A 20,182-nucleotide genomic window follows, 5' to 3' on the forward strand; every position below is an offset into this window, starting at 1 on the left:
TGTCGCCACTTGTCCTGACGCATGAACTACCAGTACATGGCTCGTTAAGGTTTTTAGATTTGCGACTTAGTAACCTTAGAGATCACTTGTGCTGGATGTACGAGCCTAGAGCGAGCAAGCCACTTTTGTCTTATCTGTCGGCCCATTACAAGCTTGTTCATATCGGCATTATAAATCTTTGCTTCACAAAGTCCTAAATAAGTCTTGCTTCCACTATTTAACACGCAATTTCCTTGCGCAGGCCTCCTGCCTAACATATGCTGGGTACCCTGAGCTTTCGTTAGTTTCCGTAGCAGAAAAGTTATTCAAGAAAATCAAACTGGGAGACAAAGCACCAGCTGACTGCGCTGCCAGAGACAGTGAGCCGGTCACGGGGCTTCCTTACTTGCACAGGAGATCGCACAACTTGACGAAGATAGGCAGTAAAGTAGATTTTGAAGTTCTATTTTCTGCTCGCGAAGAACTTATCAGCGCTTTGTAGGCATGTGAATGCTCATGCCACACAACAAAATATTAGCACTACTAAGCATAGGAAGCGGTCTGGAGCATACATACTGGGTGTTTACATGATTCCCCTGACTTGCGGTAAGAAATAAGTAGACCAAACGGGCAGATGTTTGAACGAGCGATTGAAAGAGCATTTTTACCATGTTTACACCACCGTGCAAGGTCGTTTTCGCATTCACTTCAGAGACTGTCATTATGACCCTGTATGTCAAAACTGCGTCGTAATCTTCAAACACAGAGAGCAGCCTACACGTGAAATCATAGGGGCTGACAAGATACAGCGGCTGGGTTACCTCTGCATCAGCCTGCCGTCTATTGCGTTCCCCAAAAACGAAATCAAGTATGTGGCTGTGATGCAATAGGGATTCATGTGTGACATATTGCAAAAGTTGTTTTTTCATACGTTTGGCTCATGTACATAGGTCTGGCGATTTCACAAATAAAGATCACTTAAAGTCAGCGCCTGTGTTGTGTACTTCCTTCAGTCCTCGTCTTTTGTCCTGTGCACACATGTCGATAATCTATCAGCAACTCGCCCAATCTTCCACCTTATCAACCAAACATTGCCACTTGGCTATGACACTCATTGTGCGAAAAGAAATCCCTAGACAAGTGAGACCCATCACTGGCACAAAAAGACTGATCGTGGTATGAATGCTTGTCTCCACGAATAAATCCGGCGAGGCACTTAAGTTTGCCTCCATGTGGGAGTCGTCATCATCGTCAGCAGCAGCCTACTTCTAGGTCCACTGCAGGACGAAGTTCTCTCCCTGCAATCTCTAGCCCCTGTCCTGCACCAACAACTGATTACAACTCTACAACTCTAGCCCCTGTCCTGCACCAACAACTCGCGCCTGAAAATTTCCTAATTGCTTCAGTCCACATAGTTTTCTTGCGCCCTCAGCAGCACATCATTTCTCTAATGGTGCACCAGTTATCCATCCTACCCTGTATACGGCCTGCCCAGCTATATTTTTTACCTTGGTACAACTTGCAAGGCAAACATGCCTTGCATTGTCGCATGTAAGCCATGTAAGACAGAGTGAAGAATTGCTTAGATAACCGGATGAATGCACCAGGGACATCTTAGAGGCTTTGGAAATTGACCCCTTAAATTTTTTTGGCATCAGCATCACGTCTCTTAAGCCGTCCAAGAAAGAAATCCATTTTTTTGAAAGTGCGCTGTAAGCAGAATGCACGAGCGGCGAGGTTTCCTTTTTTTTATTTTGCCCTTTTTCCTTCTTTCCCTTTTGACCAAGGTGTGTTTTCTTTTGATGGTCTTGTTGGTACTGCCTTAGTGCTCTGTATAAAAGGCTCAGCAAGCTTGCACGTAGTTCTTAGTCAACGCACTGTGTGTTTGCGTCCTCTGTGTCCTGTTTTGAAATGCTGTTCTATTTGTGATAATGAACAAAGCCCGTCAGTCACTCGATGAGCACACGCTTACGTATGCAGTAGTTATAGCCAATTCCCTCGACCACGTGAAATGGCAGCTGTGAGGAAGTTAGCACTTCCTGCTGGTCTGAAAACGTTTAATAAATACATGCATCTAATTCTCTGTGGAAGAAGAAGAAACTTTATAAATGAATGGTATGGCAGTTTCTGTTCTGGTGACCTCAAGTGGTGGCTCGAAGTCATTGGACTAGGGCGGCATCTTCGGCTTGCCGCACGGCCCTGAGCTGGTCTGCCGACTCTGAACTTGTGAGAGCCGCTTCTCAGCGGCGGCGACAACGACGGAGAAGGTCCCCGGTGGCTCTCGCAGCCGGGCCGGCATCGCGAAGAAGCGAGCTCGAGGCTTCCCTTAATGTGGCAACGGCCGCGATTACGGACGCTTCGCCGAAAGAAAGTAGTTTCATTACCATAGTATCCGGCACATTCCCAGTGCATGTGTCACTGCGTTGCTCTCTGTCCGCAAGCTCTACAGGCATCTGTTGGATATAAACCCGGGTAGCAGTGATGTAAGGCGGCGGGGCTACGGTAGATGTGTGTCTGGAGCAAGCGAAAAGTTACGGCCCTCATTCCTGTTTAATTTAACGTGCGGTGGCAGGAACGTGTCTTTCGAGTCTGTAGTGTTGGGTGAGGTCTCTGAACGTGGTCAGGCGATCGACCCACGCCCATTGTGATTATTGTTGCTGCATTTCTGTTGTAGTGTCCCGATCCGGCAGATCCGATGCCCCGCACTCGGGGGTGGAGGCGGCGGCCACATAATCTGCGACGGCTCGGCGTGTGAGACCTCGAGCCGTGGCTTGGGCCGCCACGTTGCCCGCGAGCGGGACATCAGTGTGTGGCGGAGTCAAGAGGATGAAGACCGTAGAATTTTGAGGTTGCGAGGGCGATGATGAGTCACCGTTGTCACAAATTTTTAGTACGAGGGCCGCTTCCCGCGAAACGCGAAGCCACGGATTGCCGCCAGCGAGTCGCGGATCACGATCGCAGCATTCGGCACCGTGGCCAGTGCTAGGGCTATTGCGGCTTCTTCGGCCGCCTGCGTGTGTCCCGTGGTCACCGTGGCGCTCACGAGGCACCTACCCGTGCAGTCCACAACAGCGATAAAGTGTGCGCTTCTCCCTCCGCCATATCGCGCAACGTCTACGTACACTGCCTCGTCGCTTTCGCCAAACTTCTGCAGGTTTCTTGCTCGTTTGTTGTGTCTTCAGGCGTGGTGCGTCGGGTGCATGTTCTTGGGAAGCGGTGGCATGATCACGTGGTTGCGTCCTAAGGCCAGAACCGCCATCTGTTCTCCATGCTGGCTGTGGTACGTGATGCCGTGTGACTCGAGGATGCATCGACCTGTCTTTGAATTAGATAATCGTTCCTGTTGCGCAACGTCGTGCGCCTCGATTAACTAAAGTGAGTCGTGAAGTACGAGCTCTAGAAAATTGTCGGTGCTCGCATTGAGTGGAACGGCGACCACCCTTTTGAAAGCCTTTCGTATCATGCATTCGACCTTATGCAAGAAAAGGTGAGGCGTGGAGACAGGACACAAGAAAAGTGGACAGCATGAACGCCGCGTTCGTGTTGACCACTTCTCTTCTCTTGTGTCCTGTCTGCACGCCTCACATTTTCTTGCATAATCCTTACCTTCTAATCCTTACATTGCATAATCCATACAAACTAGCTCAGCTTCTGTCGTTGTAAGCTTCATTCGACCTTGTTTTTTTTTCGCACCCTATTCACTTCAGGTAGGGGGCCACATACGTTATGCGCCTTATCGCGTAAGCCTGCACGGGTCTCCACGCATACCATTGCGCCTATTCGTGATGCGACGCAAGAGTCGGATCGTGTCATCTACCGAACGGCGATGTCTTCGCATCGCCTCTCCGTTATGGTCATTTACCTGCAAGTGTAACCCCAGGATTCTAATTTTGTCTACGGGCGATACGGGAGTACGATTTGCCAATATAATGCGTATTTTGGAGTATTCCCGTTCCTCATCGCGCAGGGTTTTACGACTTCTCCTTGTGGGTTTGTAGATTAAGAATTCAGACTTAGCAGCCGATCGCTCGAGGCCTGTTGCACGCAAGTCATTCTGGACCGCATCTAATCCTGCCTGTAGCGTTCGCTAGGCGTGATCGTCACATCCTCCCCAGGGAATCCAGAGGATGATGTCATCCGCGTAGCCGCGGATGATGTCATCCGCGTACTTCTCGGGTAGCCCGAGTAGAACTAAATTAAGGAGTAATGGTGGTATGACGGATCCTTGCGGCGTGCCCGGTGGACCCGTCTCAAATTCCGGCGATTTCTCGTCGCCAACGAAGATGCATGCGCGCCTGCCCGGGAGGAAATCTCTAACGTAATTATACGTTTTGGGCTAGTCCAAATGTTCTAGTTGTTTTTAAGATCGCTTCCTCTTTAACGTTGTCAAAGGGCTTTTTTAATACATAGGCCGAGTTGCCTTAGTGGAACTGGTAGTGTCGTCCACCATCTGGTGTTTAAGCTGAATCAATACGTCCTGTGTGGAGAGGTTGCGGCGGAATCCTAGCATGGTGTGCGGGAATGCGTCACGGTCTTCGAGAAAGTCGGTCACGCGAGTGAGAAGTGCGTGTTTCATGACTTTGCCGGTGCAAGACGTAAGCGGAATCGGTCTTAGAATATGGAGCGTAACTTGCTTGCCTGGTTTTTTAGTCATGATAACGCGGGCCCGTTTCCACGCTTCGGGAAGGGAGCCGCCTCGCCAGCACTCGTCGACGTAGGTCGCGAGGCGGGAAATTGACTCGTCATCTTCGTTAGGGATAGTCTCGTTGGTAACCCGGTCCGGGCCGGGCGCCGATCGGGTGTTTAGTTCGAACAAGTCTATCCGAATTTCGGCTTCGCTAAATTCTGCGTCCAGTTTCTCGTTTGCGACGCCGTCTTATTCGGCGTGCTGGATGTTTTCGGCCTTCTTAACGTAATGGTCACGTATTGCGTCGAGGAAGTTATCGCATTTGAAATCTCTTGCTACTCTACGAGTCTTCTGGCCTTGGGCGGCCCGAGACTCCTCCGGATCTAATATGTGTCGAAATAGGCGCCAAGCGCTCGCCCCAGTCATCTGCCTCTCGAGGCTGTTGCACGTGTCTTCCCACTGTGCCCTGCACACCTGGAGTGCGTGTTCTTCGATGTATCTGTCTGATTGCACTATTCGTTTGCGCAACGCCTTATTGTGTCTTTGACATTTACATCTCTTTGGGAGGGCTCGCTTTGCTTCCCACATGTGTAGAAGCCTGCTGTCAATTACTTCGAGGTTCGCTTCGGGCGGAACGTCCCTCGTTGCCCCGTCTACGTCCCTTCTGAGCGTCTCAGTCCACTTGTCTGTCCCCGTAATTGGATCGTCGCCTCACCCCGCTTCTTGTCGTTTCTTGTGGAACGTGTCCCACTTCACAAGTTTGAGTTTACGGCCTTGGCTTCCAGGTTTAGTTCCAAGACCGCTCGGGTCAGTGCCTATCGTGGTCTCGATCAGCGTGTGCTCCCTCCCTAAATCTTCCTTCGTATTTAGCCAGTGTGCTTTATATAGAATATTATTATTATTATTATTGTTTTATTATAGTATGTATGAAGAATTATCTGTATAAATTATAATTCATAGCCAGAAATTTCACGTCCTCTTACCTTTGAAGGAAAACAACACCAGTAACATGAATGTAGGCATGGTTTGAGGGTCTCTCCTAAAAATCACAATCCCTTTTCTCTGCGCTAATATTTATTGCATTAGGAGGCAATTAGAGCACGTGACGGTTGTTCAAAAGGCTGGGGAAAGGCCGTAGCAGCGGTCGCGGAAATTCCGAAAACATCTCAAAAATATCTAGCGCAGATGTCAGCTTTAAGTAATAATGTCACTGCGTCTTTTCAGCGGGGCGATATTAGGCTTCACTGACTGAAATTAGGCTTCTCTTAATGTGAAATGAACGCGCACTTCATTCGCACTGGCTAACACGTGGAATCAGAAAATGAACACTGTGGACCATAAGCGAGCTAACAAGAATGCTTTGAACACGTAAGGTTGCAATGGTACAATCGCGTAAGATGCCAGCACTGCGAACTCAAAAAAGTAATTTTTGAAATAATAACAAGCAGCATAAATTACTAATACTACTAATCCCAATCTCTTTTCACAGCAAAGGCAAATGTTTGTGTTAGGCCGGCTTGAAGTAGCCATAGGGCTTATTTATTTATTTATTTGTTTATATATTTTATACATAATACAGACCGTTGACGCACCCAAACAGGGTAGGAAAGAACGCAAAGAGAATGTATAGCATTGTGGTGCGGTAAGAAGACAAGCAACACATGCGTATTTTTTTATAGGGTATTCATTGTAGATGTTTAGTGCACGCTTTATTCGGTTAGGTCTCGTTAGTGTTCCAGGAAAGTAGCTTTTATATGTGTCGGTTCTCGCGAAGAGCGGTGTTGAAGAATGTGACTTGACATGGTCGTGTTAGTTTCCTTGCTAGTGGTAACAGGTACTCGTCGGAGTCTACAGGCAGCTTGTTACTCAGGATCAGGTAAAATAATTCATAGTCCTTCGATTTTTTGGCGTAAGTACGGTGGATCTATAGCATTTCTTTATTTCGTGGGAGGGGAACCAGGCCGTAATTACTTAGTGCAATTTAATCTGGCGGCTTCCCTCTATATTTGCTCAATAATGCTAATTCTGTCGACAGTGCGTATTCCATACGACGCATGCGTATTCAAGCGTAGCCCTGATCATATAACCATAACTGATTAGGTTTTTGCATGTAAGGTCATGTGCCTTAGTAAGAAAAGTTAACGAAAAGCCGAAGTGCAAAGTTTATCAATGTGCTTGTTGTAAGATAGAATGTTAGCGATAGTAGCTCCGAGCTGTTTGTCGCATGAAACTTACCGTAAATATGAAGAATAAGGAATGTAAGTGCTAAAAAATGCAACTTTTTTCTGCGGGAAACGAATAACGGCACTTTTTCTGCGTTAATGATCATTTGCCATCTTATGCACCAACTGATTATGTTTACACTTAAGGCAACCTTAGGATAAATTTGATGGTTGCTATTGCAGATCTCATGGTAAAAATCATGATTGTCAACAAAAAAAACTTATTCGAGTACGACAATCTACGTTGGTTACAATGTCTATATTATACACCAAGAAGACTAGGGTGCCGAAGACACTCATTTCCCTATCGCAGATATTACTGCAACACAGACAGGGTAGTGCCCTTTTATTTTTAAATACTTCTGTGGAAACGTCACATGCAGCAATTCAGGACAGTAGTATTACTGGCAAGCCGAAACTTTTGAGTGTATATATTAAGCGATCCCCTTACAAAAATTTTAATGTGTTTTTTATAAAGTCTTTTGAATTTTTTCTATACAACTCTATTGTGTTTATTTTGATTGCCTATAAAATTTTCCTATAGAGTTCCAAAAGTAATTTGGCCCCCGCATTCTTATAGGAACTCTAAAGACACATTTCTATAGAACATTTCTGTCGAGTTGCTTTAGAGATGCTAAAGACAAATTTCTATAGAATATTTCAATGGACTTTCTTTAGAGATGCTAAAGACACTTTTCTATAGAATATTTCTATCAGGTTGCTTTAGAGATACTAAAGACAAATTTCTATAGAATATTTCTATCGAGTTGCTTTAGATATGCTTAAGACAAATTTCTATGGAATATTTCTATGTAGTTACTTTCGAGTCCCTACAAGCAAATGCTTATAGAAGTTAGGCCGATGTGTGTAATGCGCTTGCAATTTACCAAAGTTCTACTGCAGGCAAGGACTACAGTGAATGGAGTGGCAAAAATAATTGGTGCTACAATCACAAAGTATTTAGTTTGAAATGTTTATTGCACGCCAGACTAGACGCATGCTTCATATATGTTACATACACGTTTCAGACTAGAACTTGCAACGCGCAAGCTGCCATCGTGCTTCTCGGGTCAAGTTGGTGGTGCAAACACATGAAACATGAGGTAAAAAAATTAGTGGCACACTTCATTACAGTTGACACCTGGCAATAACAGGCTTGACTAGTACAAGAAACCTTACCATTAAAACTGCAAAAGTTGTGCCTGTTTCAGCAGTGCACATTAAATGGTTGGATACTAAAGCCTGAAAATAGACTGATATGAATTTGCACTGCAATGTTGTGGGAGCGTGACGAAACAACACAGAATTATAGTCTGGTTAAGTGCAAAAATAACACTGGCAGTCCCTGCAAAAATGTGGCAAATAGTGGCCTTCATAGATAAATACACCTTATACCGAAACCACACAGCATTTTAGTCTATGTTTATGTGTAAAATTGACACTAGCAGTCCCTGCAAAAATGTGGCAAACAATGGTTTTCATGGAAAAGTACACCATATATCGTACAAAGTTTAAAAGCTTGAATTTCCTTGCAAGGAAAACAATTTTGTGATCAGAGCCAATATTCTAAAATTATGGTGAGAAATACAAACCAGATCGACACACGCAATGCCTAAAAAAGATTTGGCTCGGGAGCTCCTATGCAAGGCACATGAACAGTAACATCGTTTTTCTCGGAAACTATGGGACCAAATTTGATGAGGTTTGATACATTTTAAAACTTTTAAATCATAGTTTTTAATTAACGCAATCAATTTTGTGAGAGTTGCTGAAAACAGCAAAATTTGAAGGAATATAACTTAATCAACTTGCAACTGTAAATAAAAAAAGAACTAGCACAAGTCAGTTAAATCGGTAAATTTTCTTACTCAAATCCATCCAATATACAGAAATACTATTCAGACAACCACAGAACTTATTTGAATTAGGTTAATGGCATTTGAGAATTCTACTCATTGCAGGAAGAAGTATTTGGCAGGTTTAAGAAAAATAACACCACGAAGCTTAATAATCCGCGTCTCTGTGCCAGAAACAGATATCGCAGTTCTGCAGACTCCATCTGCTATGTCTAAAGTCAACAAATTTGATATATGAATTCTCACCTTAAATTAAATTGTTGCAATGTTTGAGTTAAGCGCATCTACTCACAAATTAGTGAATGTATTAGAGTAGCATATTGTATCTCAAATTCAACAGATTAAATTATGGTATTAGGTTCTATAGAAATGTCATCTCATTTTTTACCTATTAGTAAGATTTGTTAACCTTACAGCTTTGTTTCTTCAAGATTAGCAGTTTTCATGAATTCACATCAAAAGCAGAATAGTTGTCTAAAAACGTTTCGTCATGGTACTGTGCTAAGTGAATTAGGCTTTTTCGAATAACATATTTACTTTCATGCAACGATATTTCTTTATTTCACCTGATTCCTTGCTGGAAAACTGTACAGCATTCATGAAATATGCATAAAGAAATATTGCGGTTTGTCTTAGCATTCCACCACTAGCACAACCTGTATGGAGCTTTGGCCACTGCTCAGATGTTTCAACTTCATTCTTAAATGATCACATGCTATTTCACTTCCCAGAAAAGGGGTGGGGAAAGGCTAGTTTTTGGTCATTTGGTCCATCTAGTAATCGGCGATGGTGGAGCCTGGAAGATACAATGGAAATTAATTTTCAAAAGGGTTAATAAACTTTCAGCCCTAATGTATCAGCAGGCACAAACATGCCACAAATATCTATATAGTTGTAGCACTATGCTAAGTTTCATTTCAATATTTCAGAAAAAAATTATGACAGAAAAGTGGCAGAATGCCCCACCTCCCTCACCATTCTGCCAAACAGCGGCAGTAGTTTAGAGAATCACTTTTTAGGATATTGTTAATTTCCCAAGAGTCTGCGACATTGGCACTGGGTCAATGTGCCTGGCACTAGAATATCATTGCTAATGATAAAAAGTATCTCCAACCGACAACAGCCTAGTCACACATTATTCTCATCTTACAATGACAGAACATTCCCATTTATAACATAAGCAAGCAGAAACACCTATGAGCTAAGAGTCCTATACAGACGTCACACTATGCATAGCAAACAAATTTTTTGAAAAGAAGGGAATGGCCTACTGGCTTCTATTGTTAAGTGGTAGACAAAATTATTTCATCCGCTGTTAGCCATAGTTGCTATGTACAATGCCTAACATCCCAGTAATGAATTTCTCACATGGGGCTTGAGATTAAGCAATCATGATGATGCATGTAAGCATCCATTGCATGAGGACCAATAATGTTTTAGGTTGTTTTCGCAAATTATGTTGGATAACTGCCAATTTGTGGTATTTGCAACACAGTCGCAGTGTCACTGTAAGATACAATGGGCATGTACATTGATATGTATCCTAAACGCAATGACAAGACTTCCCAATTGTAATTGAAAAGTTATTTCAGTTTTAATTAAAAAGGGTCCTTCTTGCAACATAGCATGTGAAAAACAGAAAGCAAAAATTATACTAAATACGTAACTTTGAAAATTGATTGCATAACCGCTCTATAGGTCAAGCAGAAGGTTTTACAAGAAATGAGCTGCCTGAAACCAGTTGCGACAAAGAAATTTGTTACTATGGAGGTTGCGGACAATTCAGTAAACAGATTGTGACCCAGTCTTTTTATGTGACATTCCTCAGCGATTTTATTGGTCAATTGGTTGCCGCAGGTGAACGCGCTAGGGCTGTTTCTCGCACCAGTAGCCAGCGCCTCCAAGTGCGCCGTGCCTGCCCAGCGCCCCATGCATCCAGCGCGCGGCATTGGGCCCATAATCGGCCATGTACTGGATACTGGGTACTGTTTATGGAGTGAAAATATAGAGCCATTCTTAGGCAGGCCGCACTTTAGCTTCTTTAATGTCCTATAAACGTTCCTTTAGAGAACTCAGCACATATGTCATATACTGGCACATTTTTAGAATGGGAATGGAGAGTCAGTCTGGAGACAGGCCGCATTAGAAGTTCTGAAAACGTTCTATAAACATTTTTCTGTAAAATTTGGTACATAAGATGTCAATACGACCTCTATAGAACTTTTATGGAGGGTGGATGTAGAGCCATTCTATAGAAAAGCCGAATTAGAAGTTATGAAAAGGTTCTATAAAATTTTCTATAGTATTTGGTACATAAGATGTCAATACGACCTCTATAGAACGTTTCTGAAAACGTTCTATAAACATTTTTCTATAGAGTCTGGTACATAAGATGTCAATACGACCTCTATAAAATGTTCACAGAGGGTGAATGTAGAGCTATTCAATAGACAGGCCGCATTAGATGTTCTGAAAACCATCTACAAATTTTTTTATAGAATTTGGTACATAAGATGTCAATACAACCTCTATAAAACGTTTCTGAAAACCTTCTATAAACATTTTTCTATAGAATTTAGTACATAAGATGTCAATACGACCACTATCGAGCGTTTCTGAAAACGTTCTACAAACATTTTTCTGTAGAATTTGGTACCTAAGATGCCAATACGATCTCTATAGAACTTTAGGAGGGTGGATGTAGAGCCATTGTATGGACAGGCCGCATTAGAAGTTCTGAAAACGTTCTACAAAAAATTTTTAATAGAATTTGGTACATAATATGTCAATACAACCTATAAAGAACGTTTCTGAAAACGTTCTATCAACATTTTTCTATAAAATTTGGTACATAAGATGGCAATACAACCTCTATAGAACGTTTCTGAAAACGTTCTATAAACATTTTTCTATAGAATTTAGTACATATGAGATAAGTACACCTTCTATGGAACATTTATAGAGGGCGAATCGAGAGCCATTCTATGTACAGGTCGCGTTAGAAGTTTTGAAGATATTATATAAAAATTACTTTATAGAATTCAGTACACAAGACGTCAATACACCCTCTATTGCACATCTATTGTGTGTGAAATGACTTTTTTCTATAGACAGATTTCGACAGGCTTCTTATAAAGATTCTATGCAGACATAGATTGCGAGTTCCTATAGATCTCTTTTGACTCCGCAGGAACTCATTAGGAGTCCTAAAGCAACTCCAAATTTCATAAGGGTCCATTTCCATTTTCATAAGGGTCGTGAGATACAAGTTCAAATGATGTGCTAAAATTTATAAATAAAGTTCTCTGGGCATTTTTGTGAAGGGGTGATGCTAGTAAGTGGACTACTGTGATTAACATTTTTACTGTTGAATGGCACTTACTGAACACAAACTGCAAACTTATCACGCTGACATACCAAATTTAGTTTAACTATGGAAAACGCACAATTCTGCACAAGATGCGCCGATAATGGCACTAGAAAACATGCTATGATATTAACTGTTCAAATGTACAGCGTTTTCTCTAGCATTAGTTACCACTGAGCTTCCGCTTGCAACCTGTGCAAGAAGTTCATTAATGTAAAATAGTTTCAAAGCTTTAATTCCTTGAATCATGAGGTCCTCGCGGGAGACGCTCATAAACGATTTGCACACCAACAGCCCAAACGCAGAAATCACCCTAACAGTACTTCCCAGGATCGCAGACAAACACAAGTCACTTACTCCACAATCAGAGATGCTCTTAGCTCCCACTCTAGGGACACGTAAGCTCAATGATTTACTTATGGACGACTCAACTGACACCAGGGCGATCCTAAGTCTCGACCTCACCAAGGCATTTGACAACGTTAGCCATAAGGCTATCTTGGTAGGCCTCGAAGAGGTAGGTGTGGTACACAGGGTATATTAGCCATAAGGCTATCTTGCTAGGCCTCGAAGAGGTAGGTGTGGTACACAGGGTATATGTATACGTCAAAGACTTTCTGTCACAGAGGGAGGCGAATATAAAATTTCTGGATGTAATATCCTCTCCCATCACACTTGGGAGCAAAGGAACCCCGCAAGAGTCGGTGCTCTCACCCTTCCTATTCAACATAGCGATGAGGGGAGTCCCGGCGGAACTCAATAAGAATAAATCGATTAAATTTAGCATGTACGCGGATGATATCAACATCTGGGTTAACAGTGGGAGTGACGCATTCATCGAACTTAAACTACAGATATGGGAGAATATGTTGTAAGAGTATGCGGCCAGCAAAGACTTGGCGTGCTCGCCACCGAAATCGGAGCTGTTAATCATTGAGCCAAAACATCAAAGGAGACACGCTGGAAGCAGCAGACCCATCACTGTTTTCGTTAACGGAAATGAGGTTCCCAAGGTGGAGGGAATAAGAATTCTGGGCATGTATATCCAGAGAAATGGATGCAACCTCACGACAATAAAAAAACTAGAAGGATACGCGGTGTAGGTCACGGGGATCTTCAGGAGAATTTCACTCAAAGGCAGGGGCCTCAAAGAGAACAGCCTCCTCAGACTCATGCAAGCCTTCATCACCAGCCGTATAGCGTATGCCACACCGTATCTTGTGTTTAAACGAGAAGAAAAGGATAAAATAGATGCGATCAATAGGAAGAGCGTTAAGAGAGCCCTAGGGATCCGAGACGTGACCTCGACAGACCTCCTCCTCAAAATGGGGGTTCACAACACGCTAGTTGAAGTCACTGGGGCAGTACGAGTGTCACAGTTGGAAAGATTAGGCCAGTCTAAAACCCGGAGAAAAAACATGGAATGGGCAGGAATTCAATGCGACAGGGGTGCCCCGACTGACAAGAAAGACATTCCGTTGGACGTGCGTAAACGCTTCCGAATCGCCCCCTACCTAAAAATATGCATCTTATCTACAACAAAGCGAGGAGAGCTCACAGGGCTAAGGCTCTAGTAAATAAACTTAAAAACACACAGGCGCATAACGTAGCGTACGTGGACGCCGCTTGCGGCAGAGACGGGGCTGCGGAATCGACGGTGGTTGATGGTGACGGGTGCGTTAAGATAGCGTGCTCCACGTGCACGATGGACGCCTGTACAGCCGAGGAGGTTGCAGTAGCGCTCGCTTGTGCGGGTACAAAAGCGGGGGTAATATGAGGCGATAACAAATTAGCCATTCGAAATTTTAACAACGGGAGAATCTCGGAAGAAGCCCTCCACATTTTACTCAAAAACCCTCCCAGGAGGGACATACCTTTTATTTGGGTACCGGCCCATGAAGAAGTCCCAGGCAATGAAGCCACTCACGAGCTTGCCCGAGCACTCTACCACCGGGCAACTCCAGAGAAGCAAGTTCCAGGGATAAAAGATACCATGATCACGTACAGGGAAATTTTCGACCACTACAAAGCCGAAGGAAGAATCTTTCCGCCTCCGCATCGCTCTCTCTCTCTCTCTCTCTCGAGGACGCTCGCATTTGGTGACGCCTCCAGGGAAACAATTATACATAACCACATTGGATCTACTTAACAAAGAGGAGGGACAATAACGACGCCCTCTGAAAAATTCGTAAGCAAAAATGTACGTTAGACCATATAATATGGGAGTGTGCTGGCTCCGCAGGGGCCAAGGAAAACATTGACAGTAGAGAAGCCTGGGAGGCCTTGCTCCAGAGCGAGGCTGAAGACGACCAGCTTCCAGCAATCCGCCTGGCCGTTGAGGCCGTGAAGGCTCAACGTCCTCAACACGCGGGGACTGCTTCGTGCTCCCCCCCTACCTACGTGTCGGTTAAGAGGCGGGCACCCCAGTTCGGTGCAACAATAAAGTTTTCAATCAATCAGTCAATCTTCTTATGGACATGGGAAACCGACAAAAACGTCGATGTCATCCACCCCGCTGAAATGCACCCAGACCCCGACATTTGTTCGCCCGGGACTGACTACACCCCAATGTTTACGGCGGGAAGCTAATTGCTTACAACATCAACTACAAGATCAGGCAATCCTTGAAATCGACGCAACCAGCAACACAAGTAAAGCATGAGCCCCTGTTAGCTTCAACAGAGGAACACACGCCTGAAATCTTCAACACCAGCTCGTACGCAAGTTCCGCCAAAACTAGAACCCAAGAAGCATCTACACAGACGCTGGACGCGGAACCAACACCACCACAACACCCGCCAATACGGAAGCCCTCAACTACCCGCGAAGTGTTCGCTCAAAGAGCTACCTACACTAATAAGCAGGAAGGAAGGAAGGAAAAACTTTATTGCTCTATTTATAGCTTTCAGTGGCTAGCAGAGGTCTTCATGTTTTACTGAAGTCCCCGTCGTCTTGAGTGCTCGGCGGCCGTATTCCAGAGCACCCCTGAGTCTGGCCACTTTGAGCGCGTGTTGTACCAATCCTTTTTGGACTGTGAGCACGCCGCTGGTAGGCAGGCCCTCCCACTGTTCCGCACTGGGCTTTTTTTGTGGAAAGAAAAGAAATTTCTGCACTCCCGTGTGATGCGATATAGTGTTGGGATGGCCCCACATCATGGGCATGTGTCCCTGTATTGACTGGAAAACATTTTATGTAGGATGTGTAGATTGGAGAATGTTCCTGTTTACAGCCTTCGCCAGCCCACTGCTTCGTGTTGCGTTAAAGATGGGTGGGATGGTGGATATATTATCATTTTGCCTCTGTGATGGTTTAGTATTTCCGCGTACGTTGGTTCCACCGTCATAGTGGTATCCGGGTCCATTGACTGTCCCACTCGGTATGTGAGCTCGCGAACTAGACTGTCGGCCCTCTGGTTACCCTCTATTCCTGTGTGACCCGGCACCCAGAAAATCGTATGCAGTATCGTTTCGTTCGGAAGCCCTGCCTCGAGGAGGATTCACAGCGCCCCTTTGTTGATTCTACCTGCCGTGTAATTTCTCTAGCCTTCTTTGGAATCTGTGAGTATTATCAAGCATCTGTTTCCACGGTAACCCTCCGCCGCTGCTAGAGACATAGCTGCTCCTTCCCCCTCTGTTACCGTGCAGCTCCTTTGGTTTGCGCTGCTTATCAGCTCTCCCATGTGATCCACGGTCACTGCTGTAACTCTATGGTCTTTGGCGTTGTGGTCCCACGGGTATATGGCCGCGTCCGTGTATACCACATTGTTTTTTGTGGCCAGGTATTTTTCTACGCATTCTGCTCGCGCCTGTCTTCTGGGCGCATGCAGATTTGGATCTATATTCCTCGGTAGGTGGCTAACTTTCAGTGTCCGGAGAAAAGAATCTGGTATGTTAGCCATCCTATCCTTCGTTCCCTTTATGTTTTTATAGGCTAATCTTTTATGGAGTGCCCTGCCGGTGGTTGATTGCTGGACCCTCTACAGCTGCGCACCCATTTGCGCCTCCTTGAGCTCTTCAAATGTGTTGTGGATACCTAGCTTGCGTTGCTTGTCGTTCGACCTGTTTCTGGGCAGATGAACGCCATCTTGTATGCTTTCCTGATGAGACTCTCGGCTTGTTCTCTCTCTTGATGCGTTATCTAGTGAGGCGAGTCTAGCAGTGCTATTGGAGGAATTAGAGGGCAGTAAATGGGATATCACAGGGCTCAGTGAAGTTAGGAGGCCAAAAGAAGCATATACATTGCTAAAAAGCGGGCACGTCCTGTGCTACCGGGGCTTAGCGGAGAGAAGAGAACTAGGCATCGGATTCCTGATTAATAAGAATATAGCTGGTAACATACAGGAATTCTGCAGCATTAACGAGAGAGTGGCAGGTCTTGTTGTGAAACTTAATAAGAGGTACAAAATGAAGATTGTACAGGTCTACGCCCCTACATCCAGTCATGATGACCAGGAAGTCGAAAGCTTCTATGAAGACGTGGAATCGGCGATGGGTAGAATGAAAACTAAATACACTATACTAATGGGCGACTTTAATGCCAAGGTAGGCAAGGAGCAGGCTGGAGACAAGGCAGTGGGGGAATATGGCCTAGGCACTAGGAATATCAGGGGAGAGTTATTAGTAGAGTTTGCGGAACAGAATAATATGAGGATAATGAATACCTTCTGCCGCAAGCGGGATAGCCGAAAGTGGACGTGGAGGAGCCAGAACGGCGAGACTAGAAATGAAATAGACTTCATACTCTGCGCTAACCCTGGCATCATACAAGATGTGGACGTGCTCGGCAAGGTGTGCTGCAGTGACCACACGATGGTAAGAACTCGAATTATCCTAGACCTGAGAAGGGAACGCAAGAAACTGGTACATAAGAAGCCGATCAATGAGTTAGCGGTAAGAGGGAAAATAGAGGAATTCCAGATCAAGCTACAGAACAGGTATTCGGCTTTAACTCAGGAAGAGGACCTTAGTGTTGAAGCAATGAACGACAATCTTGTGGGCATCATTAAGCAGTGTGCAATGGAAGTCGGTGGTAACTCCGTTTGGCAGGATACCAGTAAACGATCGCAGGAGACGAAAGATCTCATTAAGAAACGCCAATGCATTATAGCTTCTAACCCTACAGCTAGAATAGAACTGGCAGAACTTTCGAAGTTAATCAACAAGCGTAAGTCAGCTGACATAAGGAAGTATAATATGGATAGAATTGAACATGCTCTCAGGAACGGAGGAAGCGTAAAAACAGTGAAGAAGAAACTAGGAATTGGCAAGAATCAGATGTATGCGTTAAGAGACAAAGCCGGCAATATCATTGCTAATATGGATGAGATAGTTCAAGTGGCTGAGGAGTTCTATAGAGATTTATACAGTACCAGTGGCACCCATGACGATAATGGAATAGAAAATAGTCTAGAGGAATTTGAAATCCCATAGGTAACGCCGGAAGAAGTAAAAGAAGCCTTAGGAGACATTCAAAGAGGGATGGCAGCTGGGGAGGATCAGGTAACAGCAGATTTGTTGAAGGATGGGGGGCAGATTGTTCTAGAGAAACTGGCCACCCTGTATACGCAATGCCTCATAACGTCGAGCGTACCGGAATTTTGGAAAAACGCTAACCTAATCCTAATCCATAAGAAAGGGGACGCCAAAGACTTGAAAAATTATAGACCGATCAACTTACTGTCCGTTGCCTACAAACTACTTACTAAGGTAATCGCAAATAGAATCAGGAACACCTTAGACTTCTGTCAAGCGAAAGACCAGGCAGGATTCCGTAAAGGCTCCTCAACAATAGATCATATTCACACTATCAATCACGTGATAGAGAAATCTGCGGATTATAACCAACCCTTATATATAGCTTTCATTGATTACGAGAAAGCATTTGATTCTGTCGAAACCTCAGCAGTCATGGAGGCATTACGGAAACAGGGTGTGGACGAGCCATATGTAAATGTACTGAAAGATATCTATAGCGGCTCCACAGCCACCGTAGTCCTCCATAAAGAACGCAACAAAATCCCAATAAAGAAAAGCGTCAGGCAGGGAGATACGATCTCTCCAATGCTATTCACAGCGTGTTTACCAGAGGTATTCAGAGACCTGGATTGGGAAGAAATGGGGATAAAAGTTACTGGTAACTTAGTAACTTGCGATTGCCTTGATGATATTGCGTTGCTTAGTAACTCAGCAGACCAACTGCAATGCATGCTCACTGACCTGGAGAGGCAAAGCAGAAGAGTGGGTCTAAAAATTAATCTGCAGAAAACTAAAATAATGTTTAACAGTCTCGGAAGAGAACAGCAATTTACAATAGACAGCGAGGCACTGGAAGTCGTAAGGGAATACATCTACTTAGGGCAGGTAGTGACTGCGGATCCGGATGATGAGACGGAAATAATCAGAAGAATAAGAATGGGCTCGGGTGCGTTTGGCAGGCATTCTCAAATCATGAACAGCAGGTTGCCATTATCCCTCAAGAGAAAAGTGTATAGTAGCTGTATCTTACCAGTACTCACCTACGGGGCAGAAACCTGGAAGCTTACGAAAAGGGTTCTACTCAAATTGAGGACGACGCAACAAGCTATGGAAAGAAGAATGGTAGGTGTAACGTTAAGGGATAAGAAAAGATCAGATTGGGTGAGGGAACAAACGCGAGTTAATGACATCTTAGTTGAAATCAAGAAAAAGAAATGGGCATGGGCAGGACATGTAATGAGGAGGGAAGATAACCGATGGTCATTAAGGGTTCCGGACTGGACTCCAAGGGATGGGAAGCGTCGCAGGGGGCGGCAGACAGTTAGTTGGGCGGATGAGATTAAGAAGTTTACAGGGACGGCATGGCCACAGCTAGTACATGACCGGGTTTGTTGGAGAAATATGCGAGAGGCCTTTGCCCTGCAGTGGGCGTAACCAGGCTGATGATGATGATGATGATGATGATGATGATGATGATGATGATGATGATGATGATGATGATGATGATGATGATGATGATGATGATGATGAATGTGGTACGGGAGTAAGTACGTGACCCTATTGACCACCAGGCTCCTGACCAGCTTGATCGTGTCCCCCTCCTTCATGCCGCTCCGCCTCTGCGACACTCTTAGTGATCATCCTGCTGACTTGCTCCGTCGATTGCTTGAGCAGGCCTAGCTTGTGTGTGCACCGTTTGCTGCTCTGGATCCACGTGCCGAGGATGCGTATTATGTCCTTCTCTGGTATGACTTGACCTTCTAGATACACTTCTATCTTTTCCTTGGTTGCGTTCCTTCCAATCCTCAGAATTTCTGATTTCTCGGTTGAGCACGCGAGGTCTCTCTTCTTGACGAATTATTGGACGCGTGTTGCGGCTTTCATAAGCTTTTCTTCTTTTTTGGCCCAATGATCCCTGATTTACCCAGACTGTGATGTTATCCACATACATGGCGTGCTGGATGCCCTCGATCTCGTTAAGTTTCTGGCCTAGCGCGATCATCGCGATGTTAAAGAGCATTGGTGAAATGACCGAGCCTTGAGGGGTACCCTTGCTAGGCGTGTCAAAGGTATCACTCCGCAGGTCTCCGAGTCATGCTGTCGCCGTGCGCTTTCACAAAAATGCCCGCACGTAATCGTGGACTCTCTTGCCGCAGTTGGTCTTGTTTAGCCCTTCCATGATGGCTCCGTGGCTGACATTGTCAAAAGCCCCTTTGAGGTCTAGGGTCATGATGATGTTTTTGCCTGCTTCGGGGATCTTGTTAAGGATCTCTTCCTTTATTTGTAGCGGAACGTCCTGTGTTGAGAGGCTCGCCCGGAAGCCAAACATGCTGTGGGGGTACAGTTTGTTGTCTTCAGGTGTCGCTGTATTCTTTTAGTGATCACTATTTCGTAAAGCTTGCCGAGACACGAGGTTAGCGAGATGGGCCGCAAGTTTTCTATCTCTAGCTTGTTGCCGGGTTTTGGTATCATGACCACTTCCGCGTGCTTCCATTCTTCTGGTACCGTGCCCGCTTCCTACTGCGTATGAGGTAGTCCGTGAGTTGGGCCACTGCTTCATCGCTGAGGTGGCTCATCAAGGAGTTCTTTATTTATCGGCTCGTGCTGCCGTGTTTTCGGTGACTGCTCTGTTGGCGGCATAGACCTCTTCTCTTGTA

At 44.8% G+C, this 20,182-nt stretch overlaps 1 pseudogene; it reads right to left on the reverse strand.

Annotated features, from left to right (window-relative positions):
• LOC142591523 (uncharacterized) overlaps nucleotides 1–19,854 on the reverse strand; it is a 59,797-nt pseudogene extending 39,943 nt beyond the window's left edge.
• Between the last annotated feature and the right edge of the window lie 328 nt (nucleotides 19,855–20,182).

The sequence above is a fragment of the Dermacentor variabilis genome, chromosome 8 (genome assembly GCF_050947875.1).
Source record: "Dermacentor variabilis isolate Ectoservices chromosome 8, ASM5094787v1, whole genome shotgun sequence".
Lineage (NCBI taxonomy): Eukaryota > Metazoa > Arthropoda > Arachnida > Ixodida > Ixodidae > Dermacentor > Dermacentor variabilis.